At 45.2% G+C, this 18,228-nt stretch overlaps 1 long non-coding RNA gene across 2 annotated transcripts in view; it reads left to right on the top strand.

Annotated features, from left to right (window-relative positions):
- Positions 1-3,641: 3,641 nt before the first annotated feature.
- The window catches only part of LOC144454105 (uncharacterized), a 28,550-nt gene continuing 13,963 nt past the window's right edge, over positions 3,642-18,228 (top strand). The window contains exons 1-3 of one of the 2 annotated variants that reach the window (XR_002322139.2): positions 3,655-3,808; positions 7,376-7,609; positions 10,646-12,846. This is a non-coding gene — a long non-coding RNA (uncharacterized LOC144454105). Of the gene's footprint in view, positions 3,809-7,375; positions 7,610-10,645; positions 12,847-18,228 lie in introns of those variants that run through there. The other variant, XR_002322140.2, reaches the window with a different exon arrangement.

Below are 18,228 nucleotides of genomic sequence, written 5' to 3'. Positions count from 1 at the left end.
CAGTTTTTTGCCTCTAAGAAATTTAGTGAGCAGGTCACCTCCGCTTTCATGTAAGTCAGCATAGAGCCATCTCCTATTGATCCATCAATCATTACTCTTTGGGTGCAATCATCTTCACCCATTTCTGATACCTCCCAACTGGCCTGACATCCAACCTGACTTTGTCCACACCTGACTGTAGTCTAGCTAACCTCGCTCTTCCTTGTTTCCCTGGCCCTAGCAGGCTAGTGTCAAGAAAAGCTCTGTGTGACTGGGACTCTCTTTTCAAAGTCGTCACTCACAAACCATCCTTTTAGGGCTTAACACCAGGCTGAGTGGCTGACAGTTTGAAGATTCCTCTCTCTTCCTCCTTTTCAAACTTGGGAAAACATTGCCTATCTGTAGGCCTGAGGCATCTCCCCCTCCCCTGACATTTCAAAGCTCACTGAAAGTTACCACCTTTTTGTGGGTATGTGTGGGGGTTGGGGGCGGGGAGGGGAGAGGCAGGGAAGGAATAAAAAGTAGGGCTGGAGGCTTCCCAGAGGTTGTCTTCATGCTCCAGTTACTAAGAAACAAGCTAAGGCCCAGTGAGAACTGAAGACCATAGATTAAAAGGATGGGGAGGCAATCTCTGAGGTTATTTGGGCCAGACCCCTCTTTTTGTAGATGAAGAAATCGAAGCCCAGAAAGCGAAAGTGAGCCCAGAAAGCGAAAGTGATTTTTCTAAGTCACACAGCTCGGACCAAGATCCTAGATAGACAGCCGAAGGCATCACAAATGCCATCGTTTTCTAGAGGAAACAAGCCTACGTGACTTTCTCCAGGTCACACAGGTACCATGCAGGAGAATCCAGGTCTTCTGACTCCGAATCGAGCCTTCTTTTTTCTCAGTACCATGCTGCCTCTCTGCTGGGGCTTGCTCTTGGGGCTGTGATCTCCAGGGTATTTAAGGGAAACCTAGCTGGCCATCAGTGCAGAGAGAGAGAGCTCAGGAGAGAGACAGACAGACAGTGTGTGTGTGGGGGGGAGCTAAGGTGTGCCTACGTGGGCACTGCTGATCACCCTCCCCCAGGGACAGTCCTCAGTGGTGCCGAGATGCATATTCTCTCCTGGGCTGTGTCTGCTGCAGCCAGCTCCATGCCTAATTGGTAAATTTTCTGGGTGAGTCTTCACACCTCAGAAATCAGCAATTGCTGCAAATCAGACCTCGATTTATTGTTTTGTTGATTGTCATTGTCTAGACTTCAGAAAGTGGTAATAATGCAGATTTAAAATGTGCATGCATTCGTATTATTATTTTTTTTCAGAGAGCCCAGTTGTTAAACATTTAGGAGCATGCCCTGTATTGCTCTATAGACATTGTCTGAGCTCAGTACTAATGCAATAGAAAACTCTGGAACCCAAGTCATCACCAGCCCAGAAGCCTGGTGACTGGAGGCTCATAACCATAATGATCATAACTGGCATTCACAGAGCCCTTTAAAGTTTGCAAAGTGCCTTTCCAGCCTCCCAGTCCCCTTGGCTGTCTCTGTGTCTGTGGGTCCTATGTTGCCCTAGAGAAAAGGCAGAAGCACCTGTCTTTTCTAAGCCCTTCCCTATCTGGGGTGGGCCTGCACCAGAGCTCAGGGAACCCTCCCCTTAATTGGTATCAATAGCAATTGTTTCTGTTTTGGCCAGAAACTCTGAGGGTCTTCTCCTCCCAGATTGATTTTTTTTTTTCATTAGATAAAGAGGCCATTCTCTGCCTCATTTCTTACCTAGTTGTAATTACTGAATGGGCATTACCTCAGTCAGACTGAGAGCTGTTAAAGACCTTAGTTTAAAAAGGCCAAGGCCTCCCACTGCATCCGGGCCATCTCGAGTCCTCCTAATCTATATGTGGCCACTGGACCCACATGACTCCAGAGGAGAAAACGAGGATGGTGACCTTGCACGGCTCTGCCTCCCTTAAATCCAATTCACCTGCATGTCATGGCATCACCTCCCTGAGGTCATGGTCCTCTTTGAGAAGGAAGGACAAACACCAAAACCAGCATCTAATGCTGGCCTAACAGCTCTGACACACTGGCTACTGAGAAACCAGAGCATTTAAAGCCCTTTGAGATCATCCAGTAAAGTTCATTAAATAGACATTGAAAACAGGGGGCAGCTAGGTGGCGCAGTGGAGTCAGGAGGACCAGAGTTCAAATGTGACCTCAGGTGCTTGACACTTACTAGCTGTGTGACCCTGGGCAAGTCATTTAACCCTATTGCCTAGCCAAAAAAAAAGAAAAAAGAAAAGAACCAGAGTGTGGAAGGCCCTGCATGTCAGGAGTTTGTAGTTTATCCTCTAGACTATGGGGAGCCACTGAAGGATTTTGAGCAGGACAGTGGCAGAGTCAGGTCTGGGCCTCAGGAAAATGATTTGGTCAGAATGTGATTTTGTTCCATTCGATTTGGGGGAAGAGGGATTGGAGATATAGGACAGACTCGATTGTGAAGCTGTTATGGTAGTTCAGACAAGATGTGTTGGGGACTAAAACTAGGACAGAGTCTGTGTGAGGGGAGAGATGTGAGAGAGATGTGGGTATCGAAGGCTGAGGCTAGGCAGCCTGCTCTGGAAGGGGAGGGCATATTCCACAATGACTCCAAGGTGGCCAACCTGGCTGTCTGGGTGCTCTCAACTCACTGAGAAAGGCAAGTTTGGTAGAAGGCGGGTGATTAGTTTGTTTTGGACAGGAGGCTTCTAGGCTATCTGATTGGAGCCAGGTGGAGGGCAAGCATTGGCAAGCAAGGCAGGACTGAGAGATCTGGGCACCCTAGTAAAGGGATGACAGGCATACTTCCCAAAGACTTGTGATTTGTTAAAGCCACTGGCATGTGGGCTCACATGGTATAAACCAGGGGTGGGGAACCTGTGACCTTGAGGCCACGTGGGGCCTTCTCGATCCCTAAGTGCTACCTTTTGACTGAATCCAACTATCTCCGACCATAAACTGAATGCCACTTACCTGCCCCAATGTGTTGTAAGTTGGATCTTCCTATCTTGGTATACATTTTCCCATCAAAACCTCTGGAAGGGACTTTAGAAGCCAAAGGCCCTAGGGAATCCTTGGGGATTCAGAGATCCCATCTGAGAGTACTTGACCTCAGGGAGCTTTTATTCAGGGGGCCACAGGTAAGTCAATACCAAGTAACTGGAGAGGAGAAGAGCACTTCAGAGGGGAGAGGGAGGGCCTCCATCAGGCCTTGGTACCTGAGGGAAGCTTTAGAAGGAACTGGGGAATCAGAGAGGAAGAACCCTAGGCCAGGAGCCAGGAGGTCAGTGACTTCTGTTGGTTTACCATGATTCTGTGAACCTATCTCTACCACCCAACTAGACTCAGAGGTGTAAGGGACCTTTAAGGCTCTCTGCTCCAATCCCTGAATTTTATAGATGAGAGGCCCAGAGAATTGCTGTGACTGGTCCAGGGTAACACAGGCTAGCACAGTTTAGGACCAGGAGAGGAAGGTGGTGATGCTCAGGGACTAGGGACTAAGATGGCTCAAAGCCCTGTTTAGCTTCCAAAAAGCATCTTTAATTAAATTACTAATGGCAATCCTGATGAGAAGGTTCTGGGAATCTGGTTTTTTATTTCTGAGGGTAGCTTCAGACTTTTCAAAGTTTGGGAAAGATAGGAGGGGGCCTTGCTGGAAACAATGTGGAGAGCTCTCTGCAGCCTTTGATACTATTAATCGCCCTCTTCTTGATATTTTCTTCTCTCTAGGTTTTTGGATACTGCTCTCTCCTGGTTCTCCTCCTCCCTGTGTGACTGCTCCTCCTCTGCCTCCATTGCTGGATCTTCATCCAGGTCAGGCCCTCAAGGGATCCCTCAAAGCTCTGTCTTGGACCTTCTCTTGTCTTCTCCCTCATCACCTTCCATGGATTCAACTCTCATCTTTATGCTGCTGATTCTCAGATTTATTTGTCCAACGCTGACCTCTGCCCAGAGGCAGTGCTTGTGGTCTCATGTCTCCAGCTGCCTGTTAGACATCTCAAACCGAGTGGATGCCCTATAGTTTACCTTCACTTTGACACGTCCCAAACTGCACTTTATTAGTTTCACACTGCCCCCCCCCCCAGGGGTGGGGAACCTGCGGCCGCAAGGCCATATGTGGCCCTCTAGGCCCTTAAGTGTGGCCCTCTGTAGTCAAAAGGCCACACGTGGCCTTGAAGCTGAAGGTTCCCCACCCCTGCCCCAAACCCTCCCTTCTTCTCAGCATTCCAGTCACCCAGGCTTACACAGAAGGGTCATCCTCAATTTCTCAGTCTCTTTTATTTGCCTGTATTCAATCTGTTGCTAAGGCCTGTTGTTTCTACCTCAGCAGCATTTCTCCCATACTCCCCTCTCTCTCCTTGGACACAGGCACCCCCCGGTGCGGGCCTCATCACCTCCTCCCTGGCCTGTCGCGCTAGCCTGCTGGTGGCTCTGCTGCACCTTATCCTGCACTTGGCTCACTCTGTCCCCGGCCTGCTCAGGAAACTCCACGGGATCCCAAAGAACTCCAGGAGAAAATAGAAAAGCTTCCAGCTTTTAAAGTCCTTCATAACCTGCTCCTTTCTTACCAGTCCAGTCTCTTTATGTCTCACTCCCTCCTACCCACTCAGAGATCCACTGGCACCAGCCTCCTTGCTGTTTCTCACACAAGACTCCTCATGTTTTGATCCAGAACTGTATTAAGAGGCAGCTGGGTAGTCCAGTGGATAGGGCACTGGGCCTGGAGTCAGGAGGACCTGGCTTCAAATCTGACCTCAGATACTTACTAGCCGTGTGGCCCTGGGCAAGTCACTTAAATTCTGTTTGCCTCAGATTCTTCAACTGTAAAGTGGGGATAATAGCAACTTGTACTTCCCAGGGCAGTTGTGAGGATCAAATGAGGTAATATTGTAAAGCATTTAGCTCAGTGCTTGGCACATAGCAGTTGCTATATAAATGCCTATTCCTTTCCCTTCCTTATTGTCCAACTGGTCATCCCCCATCTCTGGAACTCTTTCCTTCCCCATTCCCACCTTGCCTCTTCCCTTTCCTGGGCCTCTTTAATCTCAGTATTGACCTTTTGAGATTGCCATCATATCATGGTTGGCCATGTGTCTATGAGCCTGTCTATACCTGCCCAACTTGATTCTGATAAAATAGTCCTTGGGGTGTAAGGGACCTTGGAGGCCCTCTGGTCTAATCCCCTCATTTTATAGATGAGAGCCTCAGAGAGTTGTAGTGACTGGTCCAGGGTAACACAGGCTAGCAGAATATGGGGCCAGGAGAAGAATGAGGTGATGCCCGGGTGAAGGGACCTGCCCAAGGCCACACAGGGCCTGGGGACTGAGAAAGGGCACAGAGCCCCAGTTAGCTTCTGAAAAGCCCATGAGTGAAATGAGCTCTGCCAACCCTGAGGAGAAGCTTGGCACGGTCCCTGGCACATAGTAGGTGTTTAATCTATGCCAGTAGACTGACTGGTCAGGGGGCTCCTTCTCAAGTGGGAAGGACAAGGCCCTAGCAGCTCTCCTGCCTCCATCCCGTGACCCAGAGAAGTTATCCTGGGGTCATAGCATTGAGCATTGGAAGGGCCCTTAGAGACCAGTTGGGTTTTGTGTTATGGGCCGGGCCCCTTAGGTAGTTTGAGGACACTTGGGCCCCTTCTCAGAGGTCCTGATTTTCAATGCACACAGTAAAATATATAAGATTACAAAGGACACCGATGGCATTGGAATAGTGTCTCTTTCTCTCTCTCTCTCTCTCTCTCTCTCTCTCTCTCTCTCTCTCTCTCTCTCTCTCTCTCTCTTTCAGATTCATGGACTCTAGGTTCTGAACCCTGATCAAATCCAACTCCTTCATTTTACAAATGAGGAAACTGAGGCCCAAAGTCACCTAGGTAGTAAGTGGCAGAGCTGTGATTTGACTAAACACAGCCTTCTTTCCAGACTTTTGGGCTGGCCCTGCCTGGTGCAGCTGCTGCTGTGTGCTGGGGACCAGAGAATACAGGGGAGGCAGGGCTGGGGTGCCCCACGTGCTTGTCTTTGCATGTGGCCTGGAAACCTTCCCCTGCTCCTCATGCCATAAGGTGTGTTTGTGTGTACGCCCATGCTGTTTGGCACTCTGCTGCCACCTGCTGGGCCTTTTTTTTTTTTTTTTTGCACACTGCAGTTCTCCCTGCTACATTCTGGAAGGCTTTCTGTTGCCCCATCCAGGAACACACAACACACACAGCCAGGCCCTCTCACTCTCACTCTCTGACTCTCTCTCTCTCATTTTCTCACTCTCTCTCTCTCTTCCCCCCCCTTCTCCCTCCCTCTGTCCTTTATTCCCTCCTTTTCTCTTTCTTTTCTTCCTTCTCCCCATGCCTCTGTCCCTGCCTCTCAGTTATCATAGTCTTATTAAGTTAGAGGTAGAAGTCTTAGTGCCAGCTATGCCCCCAGTGTCCCCTCAGGGCACACAGAAGGGCAGAGCTGGCAGGCCCATGTGACCTCATCCAGTGCCATTCGTTCATTTGATGGAGGAGGATACCGAGGCCTTGTCCTGTGATTACTCACCTGGGAAGCTGCAGAAATGATATATGAAAACAGGTCTCCTAACTCCCAGCCGAGTGCCCTTTTGACTTCCTAATACTGTGGCCTGGCACCTTCTCTCTCCTGGGCCTCATTTTATTTATGTTAGGCTAAGTGATATCTACCGACCCTTTTAGCTCCGATTTCCTAGCAGTCCTAGGTTAGAATGGTGCCCAGCACAGGAAAGCCCCGGATTGGAAAGAGAAAATGCAAAAAAGCTAAATGATACCCACAAGTTTCTCAGTCAGGGTTCCCTCAAAAGATGAAAGACTTCAAAGACCAATATTCTTTGGAAAACAAGCATAGAAGCCAAGTACATCATGTATTTTGGACTCTGTAGACTCTGCTTGTCAGGACATTCCTCATCCTGACTTTTCATATCACTAAAAGTTCCAGGCTCATTCTTCCATTGACTTACTCATTATAACTGCGCAGAGCTCATTTATTAGTCCCTAAAGCCATTCTCTTTCTCATCATAGGCCCTCAGATGTAACACCATCTCCTGGAACGTTGGGGCCTTGCCTCAGGCATCCACCTGTGGGGATTTGATGAGGGAGGAGGGCAGAAGAGAGGGCTTAGCACATGCCTTAGGATCATGGAAAAGGGAGGCTCACGTTCCAGTTCTTCCAACTGAGCCCCAGTGGTTCAGCTGATAATTGGCTTTTGGATGCCGTGAAATGGCAGAAACACAGAATGACAGAACACACGCTCCTCGAGGTCCAGCAGTTTCATTTTGGTCTTTGTATTTTTAGCGCCCAGCACAGGACATAGCCTGTAAGAGGTGTTGAATCCTTTTTTTTTAAAATTAAAGTACTTCATTCTACTCATTTGACAGATGAAGAAACTGGCCACGAGTGACTCTCCGAAGCTTATAGAACAAATAATGGCAGGAGCTGGAACCACGGTCTCAGCCGAGTGCTTTTTTCTATGAAGAGGAAAAAAGAGACTAGCGCAGAATGGGGAGAATGGCTGCCCGCTGAGGGGAGACACTTGACTCAGGGTCACACAGGCAAGAAAGAAGCAATGCTAGCTGGAAGGCTCCCAGGACCCGAGGGGTGAGCTCTCCCAGGTAAGAAGAGGCACACAGGCCATCCGAAGCAAGTGCTAGAGGGGAAAACTGTGAGGCCCCCAGAGGTGACCCTGAGACCCTGTGGCTCAGATCACTCAACAGGGGCTTAGCTTAGGAGTATAGGCTTTGGAATAGACTGTACAGGCCATCTTGTTCAACCCTCCTCATTTTTTCAGATGGAGAAACTGATCCCCAGCAGTGGGAAGAGCATGCCTAAGATTTGGTCAATCAACAAGCATTTTAAAGACATTTTTAAAAAAGCACTTACTATGTGGCAAGCACTGTACTAAATGCTGGGGATACAAAGAAAAAGTAAAACTAGTGCCTGTCTTCAAGGAGCTTACATTCAATGGGGAGACAACATATATATATATATATATATATATATATATATATATATATATATATATATATATATATATATAAATCAGTCAGAAGATAATAGGATAAACACGGGTGGAAGTAGATGGAAAATTATCTGATGGGATGCTAGTACCAGATGGGAAGATCAGGAAGAGCTTCCTGGAAGAGGTGGTACTTGAAATGAGTATTAAAGGAAGCAAAAATTCTAAGAAGCAGAGTTTGAAAAGGAGAGCATTCCAGGCATGAGGAACAAAAAGCCTGGAGATAGGAGATGGAGTGTCATGTGTGAGAAAAAGCAGGTAGAGCAGTGTAACTGGATTGTAGAGAATGGAAGGAGATTTGGAAAGGTTGGAAGCGGCCAGGTTGTGAAGAGCCTGAATGGCTAAACAAAGGATTTTCTTTTGTATAGGAGTGAGAGGGAGGTGGCTTCTCATATCCCTTGTCTAGGGCCATGTTCTTTGTAGTTTTACAACTCTTGCTCTTGATTTCGTTGTAGTTCTGTCTGTTTGCCTTCTTGTAATAATCATGTACGTTGTTTTTCTTGGCTTCACTTCCCTCTGCATCAGTTCATCTAGATCTTGCGAAGCTTCTCTGTAGTCACCATGCTGGTTATTTCTTACATCACAATATCATTTCGTCACATTCATACGACTATATCTGTTTAGCCGTCTGCCAGTCGATAGGCATTTGCTTCCTCCCCCAGTTCTTAGCTACTAGAACAAGAGCTGTGAAACCTAATTTGGAGAACATGGGCCCTTTCATTTTACTTTTGACCTCCTTGGAGTATATATCTAAAAGGAGAATCTCTGGTTCCAAGGGTATGGACATTGTAGTCACTTTATTTGCATAATTCTAATTTGTGAAAGGATACTTTGTAAGATTTATCCTTTCTCTTGACTCAGCCCTACCCAGGAAACCTGGAAGATGTTTGCATGAGATTCCCCAGTGTAGGGAGACAGTTATCTCCATCTGCAATGGTACAGCTCAGAGGAAAGTCTTAGTCAAAGGAGGGGAGAAAGAGTGAGACCTCTGTCTTGATCCCCAGCTCTTTGCTGTGAAAGGTGCTGGGGCTCAGGATGACTTCCATACCCACCTCTCTCATGGATCTCTTAGCCCCATAGCATGGTCCTCTCGTTGGTTTCACACGCAAGGCAAGGACAAAGGGATGTCTCCATGGCTCTCCAGTCTTTCATGGTCGCAGGATGGCAGTGTGTGTAGCAGTGTGGTACAGTTGGGGTCAAGGGCCTAGGTTCATAGCCTGGCCCTCCCACTCACTGCCTGGGGGACCTTGGAAAGTCACTTAGCCTCACTAGGCTTTAGTTGCCTCATTTGTAAAACCAGGAGTCAGCCCCCCACAACCTCTCAAGTCCCTTCCAGCTCTCAGTGGATGCTCCTGTGATGCACTCCTCCTCCTGCAAGATGAAAATCCTAGCCCTGGAGCTGTCCTATCTCTGAGTGGTACTAGTAAAAAAAAAAAACCAAATGAGGCAAAGTCATCAGCAGAGAGGATGGGGGCAGTGGTGTGAGGGCCTGAGGAGAGAAGAAAGGGCTAGGAATTGTTGCTGTGGTGAGGAGGACAGGGAGTCTACTAGGTAGGAGTGGAAAGATGGCTATGTGGTAATGATGGCCCAGTTGGGATTGGATACCATCTATTTATAGTAGAATCAGGCAGCATGGTTTTGAGATTTTCCCCAGCTTCATTCAGTAGCATGTGGGGGTAGGGGAGGAGTAAATCAGGATTGGGTTTTTTCAAGGTCTGATTGGGGATAGGCCAAGGGGAGCAAGAGATTGAAGAGTGGAGGATAGTGTCAAGTTTAATTGGTTCATCAAGGGTTCAAGATGGGGGAGGGGGACTGCTTCTCACCGTATTAGGCTACCCACCAGCTCTGCAAGAGCTTCAGCTCTGGACAGCTCCTGGCAGCTGCTGCCCATTGTTTCCTTCATTAGAAATACTGGAGCTTTCAAGGTGAGGGCCCCAGAACAGTCACAGAGGCTTCCTTAGGCTATTGTATGGGTGAGGGAGAGCCCTACAAGGCCTAGCCTGAGTTGTGGGTCCTTTGCCCTTCCTTGCTCTTTAATTCAATTCAACAAACATTTATATAGGGCCTTCTATGCACCAGACACTTTGCTAGGCTTTGGAGATTCAGAGACTAAATGAATGAATGAATGAATGAATGAATGAATGAATGAATGAATGAAAGAGTGCCTGCCCTCATGGAGCTTATATTCAATTTTGGTGAAACAAATTTTCTTCAGGTAAGTAAAATACAAAGTAAGTTTAGAGGGAAGTTAGGAACTCTAAAAAGGGAGGGGGAAGGCCTCCTGTAGGAAGTGTTGCTTGAGGGGGAGCATTTGAGGGAGCTAGGGAATCCCAGAGAGAGAGCCCTAGCCCAGGAGCCAGGTCCCCTTCTCCTCCAAGAGATCAACGACTTATACTGATTCTGTGACTCTACCCCCAGAGGTGTAAGGCCCACTGGAGGCCCACTAGTCCATCCCCTCATTTTATAGATGAGAGATCCAGAGAGTTGTAATGACTGGGCTAGGTCAGGGCCAGGAGAGGAAGGCAGTGATGCCCAAGGGCACTGAAAAGCAGAGTTAATTAAATGACTTCTGCCAGTCCGGGGAAATTGGATGCTGTTGATCACCCTCTTCTTGCTACTTTCTTCTCTCTAGGTTCTCCTGGTTCTCCTCCTACCTCTCTGACCACTCCTCCTCTGCCTCCGTTGCTGGATCTTCATTCAGGTCATGCTGATAACTGTGGGAGTGTCCCCCAAGAGCCTGTTCTGGGCCCTTTTCTTTCCTCCCTCTTCTGTTTCTTTATTTTTAATACATTTTTGTTGATGTCTCTTCTTTCTTATATCATCATGGTTATCCCCTGCATCCCTTCCCCTCCCAGAGAGCTGTCCCATATAACAAATAGTATTTTTTTAAAGAGAAAAAAAATGAGCACAGCTGACAGATACATTGCCTAAAACAAGTGTAACGTGTGACACCAGGGGGCCTCTTGTCTCCGTGGAGGGGTGGGTTGGGGGTTTCTGCTTCTATCTCTCCATTTGAGTTCTGCTTGATTTTGATGATTTTCTGACATTCCGTTTTGATTTTTGGTGTGTGGTTGTTTTTTCCCTTTCCATTGTCATCATTGTGTATTTTGTTTTGTTGGCTCCGCTTATTTCACTCCGCATCAGTTCATGTAGATCTTTCCATGCTTCTCTGTATTCATCAGATTTATCATTTCTTATAGCCCAGTAGTGTTCCATTTCATTCATGCACCAGTTTGTTTGGCCATTCCCCATTCTATGGGTGTCTACTTTATTTCCAATTCTTTGTTATCACCAAAAGTGTTGCTATAAAGATGTTGGTGTCTACAAGGACTTTCTCCTTATATACAACTTCCTTGGGGTGCAATCCCAGTATTGGGTTTCTGGTTCAAACATTATAGACATTTTAATCACTTTATTTCCATAATACCAAATTGCCTTCCAAAGTGGTGGTGCCAGTTCACAGCTCTACCAACAAGGTGTTAGTGTGCCTAGCATTCCACATCCCCTCCAACACTATTGCCATTTTTGGTCATCTTTGCTAGTTTTCAGGGTGTGAGGTAACCATCTATATTATTTCAGTTGATGAACTTTTCAGCTCACGTGTTTTCAATGGTCATCTCTATGTAGATGATTCTCAGGTCTAATTGTCCAGCCCCAACCTCCAGCCTCACATCTCCAACTGTATCAGACACCTCAAACCGAATGTCCTATAGACGTCCAAATCTGAACAGATTTTCTTCCACCCCTCCCCCGAAACCTCCCCTCTTCCTATCTCTCCTATTATTGTTAAGGGAACCACTTTGCTCCCAGGCCTCCAGTCTTATAACCTAGATGTCATCCTCCTCACTCTCTCTCACCCCCCACAGCCAATTAGTTATCCACATTCACATCATTTTATTTCTAAACCCCTGCTCTCAACTCTGACACTGCACCCACCCTGGGACAGGCCTTTGTCATCTCATTCCTGGACTACTGTGGTAGGTTTCTGCTTGTTCTCCCTCTCTCCCTCCCCTCCCCCTTCCCACTTCAGTCCATCCTCCACTCAGCTGTCAGGCTGATCTTCCGAAAGTACAGGTTTGACCATGTAACTCCCCTTCCCCCCAACCCCTTTCAGTAAATTCCAGTGGAACCCTATTTCTGCCAGGGTCAAATATAAAATTCCGTTTGGCATTTAAAGTCCTTTAGAACTGGACCTTCACCTACTATTGCAGTCTCTGTGTGCCCCAGTGGCAGCAGTCTCCTCCTTGCTATACTTTGCAGAAGATACTTCAAATTCTGAAACCAAACTGGTCATGCCCTATGCCTGGCCCCCTCTCCCTCCTCATCTCAATCTCCAGGCTTCCCTGGCTTCCTACACAGCTCAGCTCAAGTTGCATCTTCTGCCAGAAACCTTTCCTGGTCCTCCTTAATTCTAGTGCTTTCTCTGTGGGATTACCCCCATTTTATCCTGTGTGTGTCTTGTTTGCATCTGGTCTCCTCTGTTAAGCTTGAGAGCTTCCTGGGAACAGGGACTGGTTTTTGCCCTTCTTTGTATCTGCAGTGCCTGGCACAGACAGTGCCTGGCACATTGTAAGAAGTGCCACTTGACCGGCTGGTTGGGGTCTCCTGCTTAGGTGGCATAGACAAGATACCAGCCACTGCCTCTACAGCCTAAAGGAGTTATCCTGGGATCAGAGGTTCTAGAGTTGGAAGAGAACATCTGGGCCAGGGCTCGCCAGCCTCTTGTGGTTTGGGGGCCTGCTTGGTAATCCCATGAAGCCTATAGGCCCCTTCTCAGAGGTCGTGTTTTTCAGTGCATAAAATAAAATATATAAGATTACAAAAGGAAACCAATTGCATTGCAATAGCTTTCTCTGTGTGTATTTGTGTGTATAAAACAACTGCCCATCAGACACTTCAAACTAGATGTCTCATAGACCTGTTAAATTCAACATGTCCAAAGCTGAACTCATTTTCTCTAGGATTTATACCACGTACACGTTTATATATACATACATGTACATGTTATATATTTATATGCATATGCTCATGGACTCTAGGTTATGAACCCCTCATCCAGCTCCCTCATTTTACAGATGAGGAATCTGAGGCCCACAGTCACGTAGGTAGTAAGTGACAGAGCTGGGTTTAGACTCAGTCCTTTGACTCTAAACAGCCCTCTTTCCAGTGCCCCATGGGCTTTTCTTTAGGTGTGGGCTGGGACCTGGGTGTGGCCATTTAGCACTCTGCTGTCACCTGCTGGCAATTATTGCTCACTGCAATTCTCCCACCCATTTTTTTTTTTTGGAGAGTAAAACAACTTTTTTTCTTTTAATTTTGTTTTTTAGTTTTCAATATCCACTTTTATAAGATTTTGAGTTCCAAATTTTTTCTCCCTCCTTCCCCCCTCCCCTCCCCAAGACTTCATGCAATCTGATATAGGCTGTACATGTACAATCATATTAAACTTATTTCCACATTAGTCACGTTGTGAAAGAAGAATCAGAACAAAAGGGAAAAACTAAGAGAAAGAAAAAAAAAGAAAATAGTGTGCTTCTATCTGCATTCAGACACCATAGTTCTTTCTCTGGATGGGGATAGCATATTCCATCTTGAGTCTTTTAGAGTTGTCTTAGATCCTCGCATTGCTGAGAAGAGCTAAGTCTATCAGAGTTGGTCATCATACAATGTTACTGTTACTATGTACAATGTTCTCCTGGTTCTGCTCACTTCACTTAGCATCAATTCATGTAAGTCTTTCCAGGTTTTTCTGAAGTCTGTCTGCTCATCATTTTTTATAGCACAATGGTATTCCATCACAATCATATACCACAACTTATTCAGACATTCCCCACTTGATGGGCATCTCCTCAATTTCCAATTCTTGGCCACCACAAAAAGAGCTGCTATAAATATTTTTGTACATGTGGGTCCTTTTTGCTTTTTGATGATCTCTTTGGAATATAGACTTAGTAGTTGTACTGCTAGATCAAAGGGTACGCACAATTGTATAGCCCTTTGGGCATAGTTCCAAAATGTTCTCCAAAATGGTTGGATCATCTCACAACTCCACCAACAATGCATTAGTGTCCCAATTTTCCCACATCTCCAACATTTATCATTTTCTTTTTTCGTCATATTAGCCAATCTGATAGGTATGGTGTGGTACCTCAGAATTCTTTTAATTTGCATTTCTCTAATCAATAGTGATTTAGAACATTTAAAATTTTTTTTATTAATTTATTTTGATTTATCAACAATCACTTCCATAAGCTTTTGAGTTTTAAATTTCTCTCCCCCTCCCTCCTCCCTCCTTCCCCAAGATGGCACACAGTCTGATATATGCTATACATATACAGTCATATTAAACATATTTTCACATTAGTCATGTTGTAAGTAAGAATTAGAACCAATAGGAGGAACCACCAGAAAGAAGAAAGAAAATACAGCAGAAGAAAAGAAATAGCAAATAGTATGCTTCGATCTGCATTCAAACTCCATAGTTCTTTCTTTGGATGTGGAAAGCATTTTCCATCATGAGACTTATGGAGATGTCTTAGATCCTTGCATTCCTGAGAAGAGCTAAGTCTAATAAAGTTAGTCATCACACAACAAGGCTGTTACTGTGTACAGCGTTCTCCTGGTTCTGTTCACTTCACTCAGCATCAGTCCATACGAGTCTTTCCAGGTTTTTCTGAAGTTTGCCTGTTCATCATTTCTTATAGCACAATAGTATTCTATTACATTCATAGACCACAGCTTGTTCAGCCATTCCCCAACTGATGGGCATCCCTTCAATTTCTAATTCTTGGCCACCACAAAAAGAGCTGCTATAAATGTTTTTGTACATGTGGGTCCTTTACCCATTTGTATGATCTCTTTGGGATACAGCCCTAGAAGTACTATTGCTGGGTCAAAGGGTATGCACAATTTTATAGCCCTTTGGGCACAGTTCCAAATTGCTCTCCAAAATGGTTGGATCAGTTCACAACTCCACCAACAATGCATTTGTGTTCCAATTTTCCCACATCTTCTCCAACATTGATCATTTTTGTGTTTTGTCATGTTGGCCAATCTGATAGGTGTGATGTGGTACCTCAGAGTTGTTCTGATTTGCATTTCGCTAATCAATAGTGATTTAGAGCACTTTTTCATATGACTATAGATAACTCTAATTTCTTCATCTGCAAACTGCCTGTTCATATCATTTGACTATTTATCAATTGGGGAATGACTTATATTCTTATAAATTTGACTCAGTTCTCTATGTATTTTAGAAATGAGGCCCGTTATCAGAGACACTGGCTGTAAAAATTGTTTCCCAGCTTTCTGCTTCTCTTCTAATCTTGGTTGCATTGGCTTTGTTTGAACTCAGGTCCTCCTGACTCCAGGCCCAGTGCTGTATCTACTGTGCCATCTAGCTGCCCCAGTCTCCATCTTTTGCCATCTAGAATACTGTATTCTAAGTTCTCCATTCTTTTATAGTAGTGGCTGCTAAATTGTTTGTGATCCTGACTGGATTCTTGGTACTTGAATTCTTTCTTTCTGGCTGCTCCCAGTATTTTTTCTTGGACCTGGAAGCTTCAGATTTTGGCTACAGTGTTCTTGGGAGCTTTCATTTTGGGGTTTCTTTCAGGACGTGACCAGCAGATTCTTTCTATTTCCACTTTGCCCTCTAGCTCAAAGATATCTGGGTAGGTTTTTTTTTTTAAAGATTTCTTGAAATTTTATGTCTGAGTTTTTCTTTTTCTTCTTTTTTTTTTTTTTTTGGTCATGGTTTTCAGAAGGTCCAGTGATTCTTCAATGGTTTCTCCTTGATGTTTTCTATATCACTTTTTTTTTTGGCTATGATATGCTTACTTTTTTCTATTTTTTTTCAGTCATTTGACTAAATTTTAATATTTCTTGTTGTCTCATTGGCTTCTATTTGGTCCATTCTAAATTTTGGGTAGTTTATTGCTTAGGGAAGGTTTTGTACCTCTTGGGCCAAGCTGTTACTTTCCTTTTCTAATTCTTTCTTCTGTAGGTTTCATTTCTTTGCCATTGTTTCCTTGCAGTGCTCTCATTTCATTTAAAAACAATTTTAATCTCTTTCTTTTTTCAAAACCTTGTTTCATTTCTTCTAGGAATTCCAGTTGAATTTGTGTTCAAGGTGTGTTTTTCTTTGAGGCTTTGCTTGTAGATGTTTTGGAGCCATTCTCTTCTTCTAGGCTTGTGTCTTGAGCATCGTTATCTCCATAATAGCAGCCTGCTTCCTGACTTTGGACTTGAAGTCAGGGCTGGGCTCTCTGTACTTTTCTGGTCTAGTCTTTTTTTTTTAAATTAATTTATTTTTGGTTTTCAACATTCACTTCCATAAGTTTTTTGTTTGTGTGTGTTGGGCAATGGGGGTTAAGTGACTTGCCCAGGGTCACACAGCTAGTAAGTGTTGTGTGTCTGAGGCCAGATTTGAACTCAGGTCCTCCTGAATCCAGGGCCACTGTGCCACCTAGCTGCCCCTTCCATAAGCTATTGAGTTTTAAATTTTCTCCCCCTCCCTTCCCACAATGGCATGCAGTCTGATATAGGCTCTACATATACATTCCTATTAAACATATTTTCACATTAGTCATATTGTAAAGAAGAATTAGAACCAATAGAAGGAACCGCAAGAAAGAAGAAACAAAACAGAAGAAAAAAAGAGCAAATTGTATGCTTCAATCTGCATTAAAACTCCATAGTTCTTTCTTTGGATGTGGATAGCATTTTCCATCATGAGACTTATGGACATGTCTTAGATCCTTGTGTTGCTGAGAAGAACTAAGTCTATCAAAGTTATTGCACAACATAGCTGTTACTGTGTACAATATTCTCCTGGTCCTGCTCACTTCACTCAGCATCAGTTCACATAAGTCTTTCCAAGTTTTTCTAAAGTCTGCCTGCTCATCATTTCTCATAGCACAATAATATTCCATCACAATCCTATACCATGACTTGTTCAGCTATTCCCTAGTTGATGGGCATTCCCTCAGTTTCCAGTTCTTTGCCATCTGGTCTGGTATTCATGCTGTTTTCTTGAGTTGTTGAGTATTGTGTTATTCTAGGATCTCAGGGACAGCTTAGGCTGGGGACCTGCAAGCTTTCAGTGCTCCCAGAGCAGTCTGATCTTGAAAAAGTCTTAATTGATGCCCCTCTGCTTTGAGCTTTGCAGGTTCTTGATATGGATTTGGGAGTGCTGCTAGACTGAGCCTCTGTCAGCCACCTGGGAAGCTCTGTTGGTTCAGAGTGACAGGACTTTAGACTCCCCTTTGGTCTAGAATTCCTGCCCTGGTTATTCTTCTACAGGCTTCAGATTTGGCTAGAAGCCTGAACTGAGACCTTGCTATGCTCTTAGGGATGAGAGGGTCTGAGCCACATAGCTACTGCTTGTTTCTGAACTTGCTTCTCTCTTGTTACATAGCCTGGGGCCTGTGATTGCTCCTTACCCCAGGAGCATACTCCTATGCCCCAATCCAGGGCATAGGTCCCCTTCTTAATCCACCCTGGATCTATGAGTTAGAACTGGGTAGTGAGCAAAATAGCTGCCAATTGTCACCTGTTCTGGCACCTTATGAAGGTTTGGGCTTGTCTGTGCTGGATCTGGGACCCCTTCTTGTCCTGGTGCACTGACTCTCCCTGTCCCCAGGTACTCTCTATAGTGTATTCCTCGGCAGACCCCATCCTTAATGTCCACAGACCTCTCTGTCTGTCTCCCTGTGTTGACATTTGCTGGAAAAATGACTCTCCATGATTTTTTTTTCTTGAATTTCCCCTTCAGGATTTGGTCTATTTTCTATATCTTTTTGGAGGAGTTTTAGGAGGGGAAGCTCTCTATACTTCCTGCTACTTTCCTGTCTTAGCTTTGCCCTCTCCAAAACTTCAGATTTCTTAGGACTGTTGACATGAGTCATGAAAAAGATCAGTGTAAAACTATCTCCCAAACACAAACCTGGTGCTGATTATCTTCTCAAAGGGTGTTTGTAAGTTGTCTTCACCTGTCTTGGAAAAGGCAGGTGATATAAGGTCAACTCACCACATTGGGTATCCCAATAGATTCAACCTCATCTACATGCCACATAGCTCATTTGATTTGCTCAGGGTCTGGCCAGAGCCGTTCACCACTTTTTGCTTGGATTCTGAGCTGGATGGAGCCTTAGGGACCACCTAGTTCCTCCTTGTCGTCTTACAGATGTGCAAACTGATACCCAAGGATGAGAA

This window comes from Phascolarctos cinereus, unplaced genomic scaffold (assembly GCF_003287225.1).
Source record: "Phascolarctos cinereus isolate Bilbo 61053 unplaced genomic scaffold, phaCin_HiC Scaffold_8;HRSCAF=390, whole genome shotgun sequence".
NCBI lineage: Eukaryota > Metazoa > Chordata > Mammalia > Diprotodontia > Phascolarctidae > Phascolarctos > Phascolarctos cinereus.
Note: the sequence above shows the minus strand (reverse complement) of the source record. Positions and strands in the feature narration are given on the sequence as shown.